Raw genomic sequence first — 20,647 nt, forward strand, 5'->3', positions numbered from 1 at the left:
GTGAGGTTAAAATGGGTAAGCCGAGCAGTACACCTACATTGAAATATGACTTCTGTGAAGCAAAAGAAGAAACTATTGTTAAAAAGACTAAGAAATGAAGAGAACTAAGCATGGGTTTTACATCAACCTCTGGGGGAAGGAACAGAGCTGCAGAGCAATGGCGGAAGTCACATATCCACAGGCAGAGACATATCCACAGGCAGAGACAACAAGATACAGTCACCAAAAGACAAGAGTTCTGTGTGTTGGTGGAGGAGTGAGTACTAAGTACCCAGAGGGAACCATGTGGCCTAGGCTGGGTTAATAGGGGCCAACTTCCAAGCGAGCACCTGCAGTCAGCATGCTTGGCTGCAGCCAGCCCTATCCATCATCCATTCCGAGAGGCCCAGATTCACCACCAACTTGAAAAAAGAATTAACATGATGATTTTGCTGCTGATGAAAATACGCTGGCAGGTTTGAACAATTTCATCTCAATTTGCCTCTATTAAATTCACATGTGCAGTTAAAGCAGTTGGCGCCTCATATCAGTTACAACATATGGATTTTGCAAAGTGAGAGCATGACAAAAGTGGGGGCTGTTCATTGTAAATGTGCTCTGTAAGCAGCCCTAAATCATCAAGGAGGAATATTTCTCCATAGGGAATGTGTACATGTATGCACATCCACACACATCCACTCACACACACACATCTACTCACACACACACACACCTTAAAATATACAAACTCTTTTGCTTCCCCATGTCCCAAAAACACAGGGAAAAAAAGAATGAATAAATGGATTACATCTTTGACCTCTCTCTTCAAAAAGAATATAGCAAAACAATATTTTTCCCTATTACCTACTTGGTTCAAAGTTCCCAAGCAGTGTCCTGGAATTGGGGGAGGATTCTAAGCTCTAAATAAGAAATTCTATTTTCATGTATACTGACAGACTTAAAAAAAATCATAAATTATTTCAGCTTAGAATTTTATTAATGTTTTTCCCTAGAATTTCCCCACCAGAAAACTTTTTAGTGACTACCAATATTTTCATTGGTAGAAACAAGAAGCACTAGAAACAAGTGCTTATCTCACAATGAGGTTGAGAAATAAATCTGATATTTGACAATAAGACTATTTGTATTCAAAGATCAAATGGCTTCCATGTTATCAGGCCTCTGAACAAGGGATGACAGGAGGACCTAGGCAATTCTTCCTTGTGGAGGAGAATTCGGACCAACTGGGTGGGATCATGAATGCGGAACCAAAACAGGTTCTGCATGTGGCTAATGCTGTCATTGTGTTTCTTAGCTCCTCAGACTCAGAGTAAAAGAGAAAATACATTATCACATTGGCTGGAAAAATCTGCTCCCCTATATTGACCTCAAAATGTGATACTTTTACATAACTATGAAATATCAATATAATTAATAATAAAATCTTGATATTCTGAACGCTTAATATATGCCTTGTGTCATGCTTTCATTTTATACGAATTATCTCTCTGAGTCTCCATAAAGTAGACAGAGTTAGTAACATCGTACAGATGAGAGGAATGAGGCTCAGTTAAGAGAATGCAACTGGTCACAAGATTAGCAAATAGCAAGAGAAAAACATGTGAATGTAAATTCCAACTTTAAAGACCAGGCCCTTATATATCATGTGATTTCACCAGTAAATGTGCTAAGGATTTCTAGTCAATCATAAACAACAATCAAAAGCTAGCAGAGTGAGTGAGGGTGTGGTGGTGCACACCTGTAAGCCCAGCACTTGGGAGGTGGAGGGAGGAACATCACAAGTTTGAGGGCAGCCAGTGCTACATATTGAGACTCTGTCTCAAAAAACAACTAAAATTAACAGAGTGAGGAAGTCCAAGTTGTAGAGGGTACCATGACCATTTGTTGTCATGATTTCATGATAGTTGCAGCCTGATTCAGCTGCTGACAATAAAAGCCTCTAATATCCAGTGTCTGGGTCTGAGACCCTGGGAAGGACACTGGCCAGGGGAGCAAAAGGCAACGACTCAAACAGGGAAGGAACAGTCTGAACCCAGGCCTCTGGAGGAACATTCCCTGGCTTGGGTTTGTTTCCACTGAGTCCTCAAGACAAGCTCACATTCTGATGATGCTTGTCCAGGATGCTAACACAGCCACATTCTGCTCCCATGTATTGACCTAACAAGCTTGTTCCAAAGAATAAAAGTTTGACCTCTAAGCCACCATTCCTAAGAGGCTGGATGAATGTTTAAATGTTGACTGAAGTTAGATGCATGTCATCATTGGGCAAAGGCAAAAGAGTGATGAATGAAGTTGGAAGCCAAATACAAATATTTAAATATTCTGAGCCTGTATCTACAACAAAGATGCTATCAGCCTGTGGTTTGTATGTTTATGTTTTGTGGAAGGAGGGCAGGGAAACAGTGCATTTCCTTAGCAAGGCAGGATTTGCATGGTTCCATCATTATACTGCAACCAGAGGCATCTTGGATTCACTGGAGAAATATAAAGGCACTAGCCCAAAGAGACCAAAGAATGAAATGGATATAACCAATTTGTGCCAACCTCCAACTCCCCAACTTGTTGATGGAAAAATCAGCCAAATCACTCTCTGTTGACTTAGTCTTTGAGAGCGAGATATTAGGTGGCAGCTATTCCTAAAAAGAGGTCACTATTAAAGAGGATGAAAGCCAGCTGGTGGAGTCATTAACCACTGTGGTTTCAAAGCCTTGGTATTAATATAAAACCTAGTGCTTGTTTGAAATGTAACCCAGAGTTTGAGAAAAGACTAAACAGTCTCTCCATGTTAGAGGGTTTGCTTGAGGATATACATAATCACAAATAAGGTTAGTTTTTACTTGCAGCTATCAGCCAAGATGCTCTGAAATAAGCCATTCACCAGGCAACAGCAGCAGAATCTGATATTTCCTACAATAGAAACAGAAAATGAAGCCTGTGGAGCTGTGGAATCACTGTCTACAGACCTCCTGATGACTGTGGATGCTTTTAGAAATGGATACTATAGGGACTGTAGTATCTATGAGAAACAATCTTGATTTGAAAATGAAGACATCTTAAAGACAAACGTTTTCTTTTGTTGAACACAAAATAACTTTCAAACTCATTTTATATGTTAAATAATCCCAAATGAAAGATGGCCAGAATGCCAGAGTGGCCCTGTCATTCTGATATGGGCCCCAGTTCCCTAGCATTGATTATGTCAGGTGCCAAATCTTAGCTTTCTCTGAAATCCTGACATCAGAAAAAAAAAAGCAGTGTCTTAGGGTAAAATGTCAAGATGATTAAATAAGATGATTTGGGGATGTAGGGATGTAGAAAGGACACTCTACTGTTTACTGACTAAAGGAATGGAGCAATTAGTCCCCGTGGTTAATTAGTGGCAGGTACAGTGGCGTGGCCTGTTGTGCTACCCAGTCCTCATAGTTCCATCCCCAAACAGTTCCCAGTTTCCACCTGCCAGTCACTTGGGAGGCTGTTCTAGGGAGGACAATTCCTAAAATGACCCAGAGTTTATCCTCCATGGGTGACAGAACAGTTACACCTCACACATTCCCTAGGTCTTGGCCGACGAAAACTTTTCTAAAATCTCTCTGGCTCTCCTGTCCCAAACAACCAGGTTGGATTTTGCCAACATGTGGAGTTGTTCTGAGCATGACCCTGGGAGCTGCTAGCTTCCCAGAGATGGCTCGCAGGCCTCAGCAGACTGAGGAGTCAGAAGGCAAGTCTCCTGGGGACACTTGTGGACTCAGGGTTTATAGCTTGTTGCTTTTTGCTGTTGTTGTTTTTCAAAGTCCTAACCCTTAGGCCACTGGCTGATTTATCTTTCTGGGGCAGTGCTTGCTGGAAAACAGTGGCTTTGGCCAGAAAGGGGAGGGCTGTGTCTAAACTGGAATCTTGGAAATTATTTTTTTTTAAACATTTTATCTCTATCACTGTCTACTATAATCTCCATTAATCCATTAATCACAAGCATATCCAGCTTTGATCCTCAGATGTTATTTTCTCAATCTCCCCCATATTTTTTCAGGAAAGAGCCTTTAGTTCCGCAACCTAAACTGTGGTACAAACTCACCTGCACCCCAAGTCTGAGCTCTGGTTTGAAACTGTGCTCACTCGCCACTGCTCATGAAACAATAGTGGTCTGAGTAAGAATCTGTGCACACACAGACTCCGATTTCCACCAAAGTTCTCTTTGTTGTGCCATTTAATGACCTCAATATGGCATGGCAATAGTTTCTGAGTCACTCAAGGGGTAAGACAATTGTAAGGGGCTCTCTTCTGTCCTTCCAAGGCAGCAGCTGTTCCCTAGAAGCAAAAAGAAAATCATTTGCATCCAGCAGTTGTTCTCCAGCCAGTCACAGCTTCCCTGCTTGGGTTTAGGAGCTGACTTTGCTTCCTTCCTCCATCTTGCTCCATGTTATCTCTCCAAGACACTCCAAGACACCTCATCTTGTCTCTCTAAGTCACTACTTTGCAGGAGCATGTGGCTTTGCAGGAACCCACCATGCTTTTTTCCCTTATTTCTGGGTGGGAATGGAACATTGCCTACCTACATATTGAAATTTAGGCAAAGGCTGCCAGTCTCAACATGTGTTCAGTTTCCCCTGTGAAGACTGCCCAAAAAGCTACCTGTGTACCTTCCTAGGAAAGAGCAGGTATCCTAGAGATCACAGTTTCAGAGGCCTGGCCTGATGACAAAGAGCTCTGCATCCCTCTCTGTCAGCTTTAGACCATTCAGGAGGCTTCTTCCCCGATGAGAAGAAAATGCCTTTTTTCTTTTCTTCTTATATTTTGTGTTTTAAATAATTGGTACAAACCTGTAACTCACCAACCTAGAAAAGCACTAGAGAAAACCTCCCCCATCCTGGAGAGCTGCTCTTCAAATCTTAGCTGTTTGCCCAAATACTTGACATCAGCTTCCTCTTGAATATACGTTATCTCAAAGAGAAGGAAAAAATAAACCAAACAGTTTGTTGCTTATAAGTTGGTAGGAAAAGGCTTTCACATGATAAGACCAGACTTCTATTTTAGGTCTTTATTTTTGCAAATAAACCCATACAAACAAGGATTCTGAAACCTAAATAATTACTGAAAAGCTACTCTTCTTTGCTGGTTTGGATGAAGCCAAAACCAGAGTTCCCTGTGCTGGATTCTGATAGGGCAGATTCTGGGTTATAATTAAAAGCAAACAAATAAAAAAAGAACAAAAACTGATATATGGTGAGCCTTCTTCCAGGCTCCACCAGCCAGATTGGAAGACAGCCAACATCTTTTCTATGGATCTGCATGAAATAGTGTATCTGTGATGTGCTGTCCACTAGGAAAGTAAAAGGGTGGTGAGAAAGGATACAGTAAGAAAAGCCATCAGTGGGATACCCCATAAAAGTATGCTTACAGAATGGAAAAATACCTGTTTTCGTAGTTCTTCCCTCCCTTCTCTAACTCCTCCCACTTCAATAAAGTTTTAAAAACTTGAGCCAGGTACAGAGTCACACACCTGTAATCCTAGAGAGGCAGAGAAGAGGAGGATAGTAGTTAAGACTAGGCCAGTTAGCAAAAACCCATCTCAATCAAACTGGGCATAGTGGCCTGAGCCAGTGATCCTAGCTATGCCGTCATAGGTATGAAGGTAGCAGACCAAAGCTAGCCAAAAAATGCTAGACCCTACCTGAAAAATAACTACAGCAAAAATGGGCTGGAGGAATAGCTTAAGTGGTAGAGTGCCTGCCTAGTAAGCAGAAGGTCCTGAGTTCAAACCCCAGTACTGTCAAAAAAAACTTAATTTGGAGAGACCAATTTTGTTGTGTTTTTAAATGTGTGAATGGTTTTTTAAAAACTGAGGAACAAAAGCCATTCATCTCAAGAATGGCTTTAATTCAGTGACTTTTTATTTCTAAATCTTTGTTTCTAGGAACATTTGCAAAAATAAATGCCTAAAAGTACAAGTAGCTATGCACTTTGCCACTCAGTGTGTTTCCTCTCTTTACTGTGTCCCAGGTGACTTATATGCATTTGCTCATTTTTTTCTTCATCACAACCTAGAAACACCATTTCTATTTAAATCTTGAAAGAAAGTGAGGCTGCAAGTGGATGGTCGTTTGCTAATAGTAATTCAGGAAGCTTAAAACTCAAGTTTATGGTGATCTAGTTCCAAAACCCATATTTAAAAGTTTTTTAAAATTGTGATAAAATACATATAACACAAAAATTAACATCTCAGCTGTTTCAGTAAGTACACTTCAGCAAGTACATTCTTCAGCAAGAAAGTGTGCTACACATTGTTGTGTAACCAATCATCTCCCAACCCTTTTAACTTCCCAAATTGAAACTCTGTATCCATCAGGAAAACTTCAATTCCCCTAATCCCAGATGTTGACATCTACCATCCTACTTTCTGTCCTTATGAATTTGACTATTCTATTGACCTTGTAGAAGTGGAACCATACAGTATTTGTCTTTGGGTGGTTGGCATTTTTTACATAGAACAATATGATTAAGATTCACCCATGTTGTTTCACACGTTGTAAGTTACATTTAAGATGCTACAGAATAAATCTTTATCTATTGTGTACTGATTAACATCCATTTACACTAACTTTATGTTTTTGCCTCCTAAATTTTATAAAAGAACAAAAAAGTTTAATTACAAACCAAAATTACAGTAATGCAGGTTTTCATATTTGTCCATATATTCACCTTTGCCAGAAAATTTGAATAGTTTTGTAAGGGTTTGAATAACCGTCTAAAGTCCTTTTCAAGACTCCATTTAACATTTCTTGTAAGGAAGGCCTAGTGGTAATGAACTCCTTGAGCTTTTGTAAAATCTGGTCATGCCTCAATTTTTCCTTCATTTTTGAAGAACAGTTCTGGATATAGAATTTTCAGTTACAGTCTTATTTTAGCACCATAAATATCCCATTGTTTTGTGTTCTGAAAGGTTCCTGCTGAGAAATCTAATTATCTTCTTATTTTAGGATCCCTTGTATTTGACAAGTCATTTTTTCTCTTAGTGATTTAAGATTTGCTCTTGATTTTCAACAGTGTGAGTTTCCTTATTCTACTTGGAGTTTTTTGAACTTTTTGTATTTGCAGATTTGTATCTTTCCTGAAATTTGTGAAGTTTTGGGAATTATTTTTGTAAACAAGTTTTCTATCTTTTTTTTTTTTTTGAGTACAGCAGGCATAATTATTTGTTGTGATACATTAAATACATGATTATATACAACAGCTTTACATCATCATTTTAATAGCACATTGTTTCAATCACTTTAACCAAATCCTATTCATTGAAAAATGTTGTGGGAGGTTGTCTGTTGACAGTTCCTTTTTCCTGATTATAATTTTGATTAATTTTTATTGATTACATAGAATATACTTTCATCTCTGTAATAACGAATATCCAAGCAAGGAATTCTTCATAAATGCTTGGGAAGTACTGCTAGCTTTGCTAGCCTTTTATGGGCCACAGTTATGGATTTGTTTTTAATTTTTTTTACAACTTTCCCATGTAATTAGAAAATAAATAAAGAGAATTTTTCTCATGGCCAATGCAAGAGACAGTTGCTAAATTTAGGAACAACAACAGGTACCCCAAGATTTACAGTGGTCAAATGCATCCCATTTTATAGCTTAGTGTTGTGAAACATATTTTAGTTCAGGATTTGAAATGTGTTAGAACCTTTGGAGTGAATCTGCCTTCAAAAATTGGGCCAGTTTTTCCACAGTAAAATTTAGTTCTTTTGGTAACAGCTAAATGCGTGTTTCTAATATCAGCTCTATTTCTCAAAGACCTAATTCTAGATTGTTAAGATAATTGTCTTTGAAAATGCAAATTCTTACAATAAAACATTATATCAATGAACTCTTCCTGTGGAGCCACTATGTTGCTTATTCTCTCTCTCTCTCTCTCTCTCTCTCCCCTTCTCTCCCTTTTTACTTATCACATTTTCTCACATCTTAATTTTTGGATATAACTGTCTTAAACATTTAATGTATTTATATTAAAAAATAAGTAACCAAACAGTATTTCCACTGTGCGTACATGCAGCATAAGTGTTATAATTAGTGGATAACCAATATTTATAAAATCCATTTATATAAAAAATATTTGTACTTTGTACCATAAAAGAATTAGCATATCATTTATAAAAATTGTCTTTCAGCTCTCTACCTAAGATTTCTTAGACTTAAGAATTTATATAGGCCATGATCAAATCATATGCAGGTTCTTAAAATATCAAACAACTCATTTTAATGAGTGAACATGAATCACATCCTTTCAATTTCTGGTAGAACAACTTACACTCGCCATCTGCTTTTCTATCTTAAAAGAAACAGGAATTCTCCATTGACCTACAACCACATACCATTATTTTGGTCCTATTTATAGAAAAAAGTGACTATCTCTATCTTTTTTGTCTCTGTTTTCTGGAACTTCATAACATACATGTTGGTCTACTTTATGATACTCCCTAAGTCTCTGAATCTCTGTTCACATTTTTCTCCACATTTCTTTTTTACTCCTCAGATTTCATCATTTCTCTTTACATTTAAATTGACCTAATGTCAAGTATAGGGATAATTTCTTCTGCCTGCTCAAGTCTGCTATTAAGATTCTCCAGTGAAATTTTCAATTCATTTACTGTGTTTTCCAGCTCAGATTTTCTATTTAGTTCTTTTTAATATTTTCTATCTTTTTGTTTATATTCTCATTGTTTTCACATGCATTTTTCATGCTTTCCTTTAGTTGTCTGCTTGATATCTCCTTTAGCTCATTGACCAATTTTAAGATAGTTGGGTTAATGTCTTTGGCAAGCAAATCTGAAGCCTATATTTCCTTAGTGTCAGTTTCTGGAGGTTTATTCTGTTCTTTTGCATGGACCACATTTCCCTGCTTCTTTGCATGCCTTGTGATCCTTTGTTGGAGTTTGGGCATTTGAAATGACTATAGCTAGTACAACCCTCTAATCCCAGCATTCAAGAGACTGAGGCAGGAGTATCAAGAGCTCAAGTCTGTCCTGAATTAAATAAGAGAGCCCCTGAAGAAAGAGAGAGAAAAGGAAGGAAGGAAGGAAGGGGGGGAGGAAGGGAGGAAGGAAGGAAGGAAAGAAATAAAAAAGAAAGGGAAGGAAGAAGGGAGGAAGGGAAAGAAAGAAAAAGTATTCATAATTAGTCAGAAGATTTTTGTGATTAGTCAGGAATGGAGGAGTAAGATCTTTCCCAGTCCTTTTCTGACAAAGAGACGTCTCTTCCCAAGCCTAAGAGTATGCCTTCCCCACCCCCCATTCCTCTCTATACATAGCTGCTTTTAAATGTCCTAATTCCCTTATGATTCTCTCACTTGCTTCTTCTCAGGCCTTTAAATGTTCTTTCACATTCATGATGGCACTCACCACAGATTTCAGCAGCCTTCAAACTGCTGTCCAGACTATGCCACCATTCCCATCAGTTCTCCCTTTTAGATGGAACAGAAACCAGTCCTGTGGGCAGCTCCCAGATAAACTAGCACAATATATACAAGTTCCACTAGTTTCCTTCCATTCTGAGGGAGGAGCTGGGAACTGGGAAACTTTCTCTTCACTGCACTGCACTGCACCAAATGAGCAAGACCATCAAATTTCCTACCATTTTGGATGTGGCATTTCCTTGAATAGGCATTTGCTTGTTTGCTATTGAATCTTCACTGATTTCTAACATTCTCACAGTTACTTCTGTCCATTTGTTGCTATTTACTTGTTTCCATGGGAATGAGGTCCTGGAAACTTTTAGTTCACTATCTTAAGTACATCACTGTCAAGCCCAACTGTACCATATTCCTTTCTACCTGGATATAAGACAGGCACACATAAACAAAGCAACTTAAGCCAGTGTGCAATTAAACAAATCACGTGGCAATAAAGTTGAAAAAATTTTTAAAAGGTTGTAAAGGGAAATGATTAAAGCCAGAATAATAAAAGTATATTTCAGGGTGGAAGGGGGAAAGTGGGCTGGGTCTTGTACACACACACATGCATGCATGCACACCACACAAATGCACACACTACACACATACACATACACCACACACACATGCATGTACACCACACACATACACCACACACACATGCATATACACCACACACATACACCACACATGCACACATCATACACATCACACATACACATACACACACATAGCATTACATATGCACAACACACAGCAAACACGCACGCACCACACACATGCATGTCACATGCACATACAACACACACACACCACACAAACCACACACACAACATGAACATACCACATGCACACACACGCCACACATGCAGACATATACACACCCATACCACACACACATCACGCATATGCTTGCATGTATGCACACACGCTATCACAGGACAAATTTTCATTGTTGAGGACCTTCCATAAAGAAATAAATCATGAGTCTCCAGATCCTTCTTACTTCATTCTGAAATAACTTCATCCAATCTAAGTATGAGGAAAAGGGAGTTATTTTGTGTGGAACTGGGCATCGAACCAAAGACCTTGCACAGGCCAGACAAGTACTCTACCACTGGGCTATACACTCCCTGCCCCTCACCCAGGAAAAGGATATTATTCTCATGATAATAATGGGTGGGCCTAATTTGTTTTTGTTGTTTTCTTTATATTGACGTCTGATATCTGGAAGTAAGCTCTGGGGCCTTTAATACCTGTAGAAGGCAGAAACGTTAGGAAAAGCCACCACTCACCAGTCAAGAAGCCTGTCACTAGAGAAACACGAGTGGGGAAATAGTTTTGGCCTGGCCCTCATTCTCCAGCGTGAGCAAATTGATTATATGAAGGTTGAGCTGACAGGTGGAGTCTGAGATGTGCTGTGGCTGGGGTTTAATAGGTACTTCAAGAGGCTTGTGTTCTACTTTACATTGTTTTTAATTGTTCCGTTTTCCAGATGTTTACTCCTAGGGCATTTCCCACAAAAGTAGAGAAACTTCTTTCGAACACTTGGATGACTGGGGCCCCTTTGGGCCAAAGCTTTTAGACTAAACTGGGAGGAAAAAGGTGCTTATGATGTGTTTGAAGATTCTGAAGAAATCCTCTCTACAAAAACAACAAAGGCGGGACCAGGAAACAAAGTATTAATTTCATGTTCCCCCATTAGCTTTCCACCTGTTCTGTCTGATCCTTACTCAGCACGGAAGGGGGGAAAAGGCTAATCTGTAGCACATTTATATCAACAAACATGCACAAACCCTGCCTAATTATCCCATTGAACCTGTGTCCTCCCAATGGAAGGCAGTCTCCCATGCTGGCTGAGAGCCAACTGCAGCAAGCTGGTGTCCATAAGCTTGGCTAATGACAGCCCACTTTCACTCCAGGAGTGCCATAATTGCCCAGAGCAGTTTACAGATCCATTATTTTATGACCATATTTCAGTAGAAGGGTTCAGAGGTTAGCAGAGTGGGATTCCTGGTGGGGCAGTGTACGTGAACAGCTTCACTTTGGACCTTTTGCCCTTCCTTCCCTGGTTAAAAAAAAAAAATCTTCAGTAGGCTTCCATTCTTAAAATAACTGTTTTTCTGTCCAAAATATATTAAGGAGCCATGGTAATGGGGAGGTAGTGTGAAAGGAAAAAAGGAGCACTGGACAGGGAGTCAGAAGCCCGTGTTAAACCCTCTACCAGCCCTATACAACCTGGTCAGCCAAAAAAATCCCAGAAGTTCCCCTACTTCCAAACCTGCAGTTCTCTGGGATGTTATCCTCCTGGGTTAGAAACTCACTGAGCACATACACAACACATGTTTCTTGTAAAATCCTTGATGTTCCAGGGACTGATCTCAATAGAGTACAGCTTTAAATGAAGCAAAGTCTGGGACTCACTATCTCATAGCAGGATGACTATAAATAAATGCATACAATCATGCATCATTTAACCACAGGATATATCCTGAGAAATACATTAATAGGTGATTTTGTCATTGTGCAAAACATCTTAGAGTGTCCTTGCACAAATGTGGACAGAAGAGCCCAGTATACACCTATATGGTTTAGCCTACTGCCCCAAGGCTGCAAGTCTGTATAGCCGGTTACTGTGCTGAATACTGTAGGCAACTACAACACAGTAGTAAGAATTTATAAATCCAAAGATAATGAAACATAGAAAAGATACATTAAAAATATGGTATAATTTTGAGCTATAATACATATATACATAGAAATGTCACAAGGAAACTTCCTGTGTGGCTATCTTAAATAAACAAAAATATCATGTTTTCTTTCTTTTACAAAATTGGAGAACATGGGGGTAGAACAGGTCCTGCCTGGGGAGGTATCAGTGGGAGGGGGGATGAGATGGGAAAAAGTTATAGGAAGGCGAATATGGTGCAAATACTGTATACATTTACAATATGTGTATGTAAATGGAAAAATGAAACCTTTTGAAACTATTCCAGGAAGGCAGGGGGAGGGAGGATAAAGGAGAATGATGGAGAGGTAATTTCAGTTATGATATATTTGATATATTATGAGATCTTTTGCAAATGTCATGATGTACCCCAACCCAGCACAACAATAAAATGAAATTTTAAAAATATGGTATAGAATATTAAAGATGGTGCAGCTATGTTGGAAGTTACCATGAATAGAACTTTCAAGACTAGAAAGTACTTTTCCAGAATGGGATGAATAAGTGAGTGGTGAGTGAAGGCCTAGGACATTGCCATACAATGCTGTGCACTTTATAAACACTGTACACATGTATAAAAATTCTTTATTCAATAGTAAATTAACCTTAACTTGTAACTTTTTTTGGTGGCACAGAGTTTGAACTCAGAACTTTGTGCTTGTGAGGCAGGCCCTCTACCTCTTGAATCACACCTTCAGCCCTTATTACTCTGATTTTTTTGGAAATAGGGTCTTTCTTTTTACCCAGGCCAGCCTGGACCATGACCCTCCTCTTGGCACTTCTTGTTGTCACTTGATGACAGACATGTACCACTGAGCCAAGCTTTTCTCCATTGAGATAAGTTCTCTCAAACTTCTTTGCCTGGGATGGTCTGGAAATATGACCCTCCCTGTCTCAGCCTCTGGAGTATCTAGGATTACAGGCATGAGCCACTGGCACCAGCACTTGTAATATTTTTACTGCAGTAGATTGGTTAACCAGCATCACCACAAGTGAGTAACATATCACGCTATGATGTTACAATGGCTGTGACATCACGAGATGATAGGAATTTCTCAGCTCTCTTATAACGTCATGGAATAGTTGTCACATATGGGATCCATCTTTGAACAAAATGGGATGATGGGCTGTGTGACTGTACATAATAATAAGATCAGGAACTGTGGTGGAAAATAGTGCTGTGAAAAAATAGAGGAGGCCATAGGGAGCATAGAGAAGGAGGAGGGGCTACTATGGTGAACTTCTTGCAGGGGAGATAATTGAGCAGACCCCCTACAGAGGGAAGGAAAGTGCCATATAAATACACAAAACTATAGTGCTGTGGCCTGGGAACTAGTGAGCATGTACCAAGTACAGTAAAGGGATCAGTGTAGTTGGAGCAGAAAGAGCAAGGAAAGTGGCCAAAGGTGAGAACATAGGCAGGAAAAAGGGGTATAACATATAGGGTTTCCTAGGCTTTTTCTAAACTTTAGATTTCCTTTGAGATGAGGACCACTGGAGGACCTCGAATGGAGGAATCCAACAACTTATTTGGATCTGGAATTAGCTCTGGCTGCTCTGCAGGCACAGACCACAGGGTGGCAAGAGTAGAATAGAGACCAGAGGGCTCTGGCTGTGCCGGATTCCTGATGAGGTGTGATGGAACTGGACCATGGCTGTAACTTTGGAGGTGGTGAGTCAACATCCAAAAATAGAAAGAGGGAGGGAGGAAAGGAGGAAGAAGAAAACAAAAACAATGCCCATAGCTACTAGAACTTGCTCCTATTACACCATGCAGCCTGCTTTTCCCTCACACTCTTTCATCAGTTTAAAAATACTCAGGCCATGGTAAAATGTTTGCCATTTTCCTACTTCTTAGCACATGTATGTCTAATCTTTTCCTCCTGGTTTGGAATAGAGACACCAAATGATGGCCACACTCCTCTGGCCCCTGTTGCCTATGGTAGTGGTCACTAATCTGTTTGGTTTTCTCCCAGGTGCTGTTACGCTACTTGGAGGAGGACATCAGGGTAACTTAGAGTCTAATCCAAGGCTAGAATCACAGAGTGTGGGTTCAAGACCCTGTTTGACACTTTCTAAGTTACCTTGAGCAAGTTACTCAATCTTTCTGTGCTTCAATGCTCTCCTCTGTGAAGTGGAGATTGTAATAATACCCTCCTCCTAGAATGTGTTGTGAGAATCACATGAAATAATATGTTAAAGCCTTAGAACAGTATCTAAAACACAGTAAGTACTCAATAAACAACCGTTATACACAAAAAATGAATTATTCTCCTTACCTTCAAAGTCAGACTGTGTACATCTAACTTTAGAAAGACAAAGAGGGATAAACCAAGTAAATAATCCTCCAAAATATAGCCTTAGACTTTAGGGAAATAAAGCAGCAAAATCTTGATTTCCCTTGGTACCTTTAGAAATTCATCCTTTGTTAGTAAGTACAGATTAGCTTTTCTGCAGTAAGTTGAACATTCTATTGGATTTTAAAGCTTTGGCAAAAGGTATTCTTTGATTAAATAAATATAGAAAACTCAGAGTTAAAGTTAAATGCTTTCTTTTCCAAGAGACTGGTAGACACTGTAATACAATATGCATTATCAATAGCCAAGGATCAGATGTACATGTGGATTTTTTTTTAATTATAAAAACTTTGCCAAGTGCAGTGGTGCACACCTGTAATCCTAGCACTTGGAAGTCTGAGGCAGGGAAATCATGAGTTGAAGGACAACCTGGGCTGTATAGTAAGACCCTGTCTCAAACAAAACAAAACAAAACTTGGAAAACCATGGAAAACTTTGGTTTGCTGTTTGTTAAGCAATATCAGAATTTTGTTATATCCACCTTATCTTCAGCCTATGTCATTTTGATCTTAATTAATTTAAAAAGTTCATAGTGTTGGTTTTCCAAATCAAAATTTGTAAATAAGATAATATATAAAGGTATTTAGTAAGGATAAAGTACATTTATTGTTGTTGTTAGCTTCCTCAAAGTTTAACGGAAGCCTCTTAGTTCTAGCCCTTGAATAGAAGAGAAGTTATTCATGCTCACTCTTTCCAGATCTCTTACTTCTCAACACAGGGTATCTTTCCCAAGGGGCACATGCAGCCATTCAACTTTGTGCCCCAAGGCAACATATTTTCCTAGGCTCTTCCCTTTCCTGTGTAATGACAATTGTCTTGTTGGAGACGTTCTCCTGATTCCCTGTCTCTGTCCAAAAGCAATGGTGATTTCAGTGCCCCAAGTACTCCAGGTATATCCTTTCCAGGGGTGATATCAGTTCAATTCTTGAGGTGACACAGTGTGGGATTTTTGACTGAAGCCTGATCTCAAGCTGATTTCCTCCAGAATGGTCTTGCAACGATGCCCATACTACCCTCTTAAGTTGCAGCAGAGATTCCCAGAGTTGACCCTAGTTAATTTTCTCAGGTGTATGTGACTATGCTGCCATATTCCTGTCCATGCATCTAGTTGATAATGGCTTAGCATTTCACAAGAAAAGACAATTTTATCACCACCTTAATCTTAATCTTAACAGAATCATCATCTGACATCAGTCAGATTTAACTAAACTGTAAAATATGAAAATGGCCCTTTGTCAATAAAAGAAACTCAAAATGCATGTCCTCCTGCCTCTTCTCCTCCAGCTTCCCCCTGCCATTCCCCTGTTGTGTCCTGTCTCATTCTAGGCAAATCAATTGAGTTTCCATAGTGCCATAGAGCTATCTTCTAGAGTGAGATGGCTTCTGGGATATGGGGTTGATGACAAAAGGAAGGAAAAACAAGATGCTTGTCTCAAAGAATTTGTGCTTAAGTGATGAAGCCAGTTCTAAAAAGCAGACCCCTAAATTTTCAGCTTGCATATTGACCTGGAAAAATATTGAATCAGACAAAGCTTTTATTTTCCACATTGTAGACCATAAACTCTATGGTTGAGATATGCAAATAGAGAGGGAAAGTCAATGTGATATGATTTTCATCCTTGAGTTAATGTGGATAGTGTTAATCTCAGGAAATGGACTCCATTGCAAGCATATTGTTTCCCCTTGGTGATCTCCAGGCTAGAATTGAACCAAAAGCAAACCTCTCCTGGCAACAGACTAGTGATAAGTTGATAATTTCTCTGGCTGTTGTCTAGTTGAGTTAGATTTCAAGTCAAATAAAGCTATTAACTGAGACTTCTCAAGAGTAACACCAAGCAACGTGACAGCAAGGAGCCTTTTTCTAAACCGCATCAGACACTTAAATGCCAAAATCACAAGCTAAATGTACCCCTGAGTAAAGGAAAGTCTGCAAAATACATTAAGATCCCAGAGGTCTTCTGAGATTTTTTTTCTCTCAGTCCTAATATTTTTAACCAGTGTTTCTGTTACAAAAAGTTTGAGGTAGTGCAAGAGGTGTCACGTTTCCTTATAATCCACCTTTTTCTTTTGGTTTCATTCCACATGAATTCTGTTGAAACCATAGTTTTACCAGTGAGCTGCTTAGATTTTCTAGAATCTTCTTCATCTGTATCATAAGTGACACCACCGGAAGGAATTGGGAGGTAAAATATTATATTTGATGATTTCTCCACCTCTTCTCAAAAGTCAAATTGCTTAGTAAAAATAAATGTTATCAAGAAACATGTCTTTGATTCTATTTCTAAATATACATCCATGAAATGATCTCTTTAGTCCCACCTATGCTGGAATTTCAGCTACAATAGTAAAACTCCAGGAGTTATATACTGTACATAATAAAACTGATAGTTTATTAAGTTCAATAATAAAACTATAGGCAAAACAAAGGCTAACATATTAGAGAAGTAAACCATTCTGACCCAGGCTATAGCTTTATAGATTTTTAGCATCTGCAGGTAGTTACGTGGGATTTTACTATCTCCAGTTCAATATAGTCTTCTGATTAAAAACCTATTTACTACTTATCTGGTTATTTCTTTATTAGCTGATAGCCAGCATGCGTCACAGAATTCAATTTAGGTGGACACCTTGTCTGGGAGCAGATGGGAAGAATGCTTTGAAAAGATGAATAGTCATTCATTAAAAAAAGTATAAAGAAGAAAGCTGAGAAGCCAAGGGGAGCTATGATCCTGTGAGGACTCTGGCTGTTGGAAGACATCTGTCCCTAGAGTATGGGACCTGTCCTCTGCAGTATGAACAGCCATTCAGCTGTGTTCCACTGAGCCTAAGAGAGGTGGGGCTGATATAAAGCAATGGAAGAGTCTAAGACATTTGTGTTGTGTGCTAAAATGTAATCAGACACATTGTAGTGTCTCCACATCTGTCCTTCCTGTCAGTATTCCCTGGTGCATAGCGAGGGTGGAATGAAGGTGCTCTGATGTATGATGGAAGGCACCAAACTAAGGCTTCATGTGTGGGTCATAGAGAAATAAAGGCCTGTCTAGGTAGCTTTCAAGGACAAGGACAAAGAAGGTGGTTAATTAAAAGACCCTGTGCGACAGGCCTTCATGTGAATGACAAGGCAGGTGTTGTCTGTAGGGAAATGGGAATGCAATTAGAGTGAAATGAAACTAGTTCTCTGTGTCAAATTTTCAGTGATTGTTTAAAACAAATATTGAATAGGAAAGGATCCCAAAGGCAGATGTTGCTTGTCTTCTAAACTCTGGGTGTACCAACAGCATACAAGGTTGGTACAAATAGCATGACAGTATTTTTTTTAAAGTAATATATATAGACACACACGTATGCATATATATGTATATAAACTTTCCATGAATAATGCATAGATAATTTTCAAGTAGTTGTTACATGAAAATGCTTTAGAAAATGAAACTTGAATTTTATTTCTTGGCTACACCTAAAGCATTGTTTTTAGGTTATCAGACTTTATATGTCCTTTGAAAGATGAGCAAATATTGAGCCAACATTTAAAGACCATGTACTTCTGCATCTCCATCTTAGAAATTGAAAATCTGAGCCTATTGTCAGCTCCCACTCCAGAAGTTAAGGATTTATGACCTGGCTTCTCCGATCACGCAGTGACAAAGCAACTGATCCAAATGGATCCAGATCTCTGGCTCTGAACCAAGAACAAGGTGCTGTGTTATTGCTGGCAGTGTGGGTGACTGGGAAACACATGGGCATGATTAGGAAAGGCTGCAGGGAAGGTGGGGGGCCAGAAAACCCCTTGGGTTCCATGAAGAAAAGTCTCTACCATGCAGACACCTAAACTGTATTAACTAGAATTCCAGCTTTATGGTTATGCAGGTTAGGTTCCCTGAGAAAATGACTCAACGATCCAAATTAATATGCAGGAAGTTCTCTCCAGATCAACACACCTTTAGAAGAAGGGAAGGCAGTCTGATAAGGCAAAGGGAGAGATTATACTGTGATGTAGTCACCATGGCCATTTCCACAGGAAGTGTTGCTGAAGCTGGGATGGCCCTGGAGGATTGTCCCAGTTGGTGGTCAGAAGAGCAGACCTTTGTACCCTTGCATTGTCTGTGTAGTCACTGGATATAAACTGATGGTGGACACAGATCTCTTCAGTTGAAATCAATTATTAGAGAGGGCTGATAACTGAGTGTGGTCATACAGCAGAGCTCTCCACAACTGATAATGAAGTCTATCAGTCCTCCACTTTATGTGGGGAGGTATGGATGGTGCATCTCAGTGTCCACTATAATGGGATGGACAAAAATCCCTTAGCATGATCCACTGCTATCCAGATTATCTTTTATGACCTTGGCTGTAGATGCTAAGAGACCACGGATGCTTTCTTTGCTGATTATATGATATAGTACATAGTAAGCACTTAGACATGCTCCTTGCACATTAAGTAAATTCATATTGCTGTTGTTGTTATTGTTGTCACTAATAAATACCTTTTCAGGACCTATATGTTGAGACAAAGGAGGCACATGGAAGCCACTGACAACCTTCTACTTTTAATCATGGGTCTTGAGCACCTGTAAATGAGTGAACACACCTGAGAATAACAAGAGGTTATTGTGACAGTATTCTACCTTACCTTGAATTTTTATTTCCTTTAGTTGGGAGAGGGATATAGATTACTGCTTGCATTTAAAAGTGGGTTTTTTTTTTAATTTTCTGGAAAATGGATTAGTAATAATAAATTAATTCATTCTCTGCATCTACAGTCAAATATGTGTCAGGAAAAATGTACTATTTATTACAACCACTAAAATCCCTTTGTCAGGAAATCATTTGTTCCTGACCAAGTATGAGCTAACTCTGAGCATGGGGGACCATGAACTGATGTTGTTGTTTCTGATACTCACCATTGACTCCCTCCTTGAGGTACCAGTGCCCATCTTTCCACTGGAATAAATGCACCCTCTATTCTTTGTCATCTAGCCCATCTTAGCCCTCCTCTTCCCCAGAAAAGGGGACATCCAAAACAGGCTAGCCCATCTCTCTCTCCAGGGAATTTAAATCTAGAGATGAATAAGTCAAGTACAGAAAAGGGTTGGGTTGATTCTTCTTACCATAGTTGCCCAAACAAACATTCCATTGGTGCCTTCTGCTTAAGTACTCTGTTCTTAAACATTCTGGAATATGGTTGTCTAACGTTCTCACTGGTTCTGTAAGAGACTCTGGAACTTGCCAATCAATTGCTTTTTTTCTTTCTTAATTTAACCAAGGTTAGTTTGTATTGTATATACCCAAGGCATTAAGTGTGGAAAGGGCTAGAGTTTTTAACTAACCTATTTCTTCTCTAATGCTATGATCTTGAAAAAACACATTTGCTTTAAATGAAACAGACATACAGATAACCTTAGTTTATGCTTGGTTTCACCATCTGGAAGATTTTATAAGTAAAGCTGAAGTAAAAGTCCAAAAGTACAGGTCACTACCACTAAACTCTTGAGTGAAGGTATGTTGTAACCATAGTAATATTTTATTTTAAACAACTGAAGGATTTGGGTGGGGGAGGGGGTTCCTACAGAGTTTCTTTTCCTTTCCATATGTAGAAAAATCTATAGATTAGTTGCTATTAATGAAAAATGCTCTCCCTTCCTCAGTGATACTTAGTTCATGAAACTTTGTATCCAAAAAGGTCTGTTGAAGTAGAGTTTGGGTTTTCCTTTTAGATAAAGGCCATCTGTTTCAGAACATAATTTGCTTAGGAGTTTGCTTGCTGGTTATTTAGTAAGCATCAAGGAGCCCTTATCTCAGACAAGGTAGGATGCATGAGGAAATTCCAACAACAAAATGATCTTTTCCAATCCCTAACTTGGAATGAGACTCAATTCACTAGTACTGTGTTGAGTACCTACTGTGTGCAGTTTGTTATACTAGATCTTTTGAGTGATTTTTAAGTTAATAAAACAAAGGCCTTTAAAAACTATCAGGACTTCTAGACATATTAAGGTAAATCCCATACTGGCTTAATGACAGAAGTAGCATTTGAGAGGATTCTGACTGATGAGTAAGACATCAGCAGATGAAGAAAACAAACTTGAAATTTCCAGGAGGAAATAAAAATAGCATAGAAAT

The 20,647-nt window shown here is 39.0% G+C and overlaps 1 long non-coding RNA gene across 2 annotated transcripts in view; it reads right to left on the bottom strand.

Annotated features, from left to right (window-relative positions):
- The window catches only part of LOC141414109 (uncharacterized), a 73,151-nt gene that overhangs the window by 35,030 nt on the left and 17,474 nt on the right, over positions 1–20,647 (bottom strand). The window contains exon 2 of one of the 2 annotated variants that reach the window (XR_012439199.1): positions 4,073–4,305. The exons of the other annotated variant lie outside the window; for it this stretch is intronic. This is a non-coding gene — a long non-coding RNA (uncharacterized lncRNA). The remainder of the gene's footprint in view (positions 1–4,072; positions 4,306–20,647) is intronic. 2 annotated transcript variants of the gene reach the window in all.

This window comes from Castor canadensis, chromosome 11 (genome assembly GCF_047511655.1).
Source record: "Castor canadensis chromosome 11, mCasCan1.hap1v2, whole genome shotgun sequence".
NCBI lineage: Eukaryota > Metazoa > Chordata > Mammalia > Rodentia > Castoridae > Castor > Castor canadensis.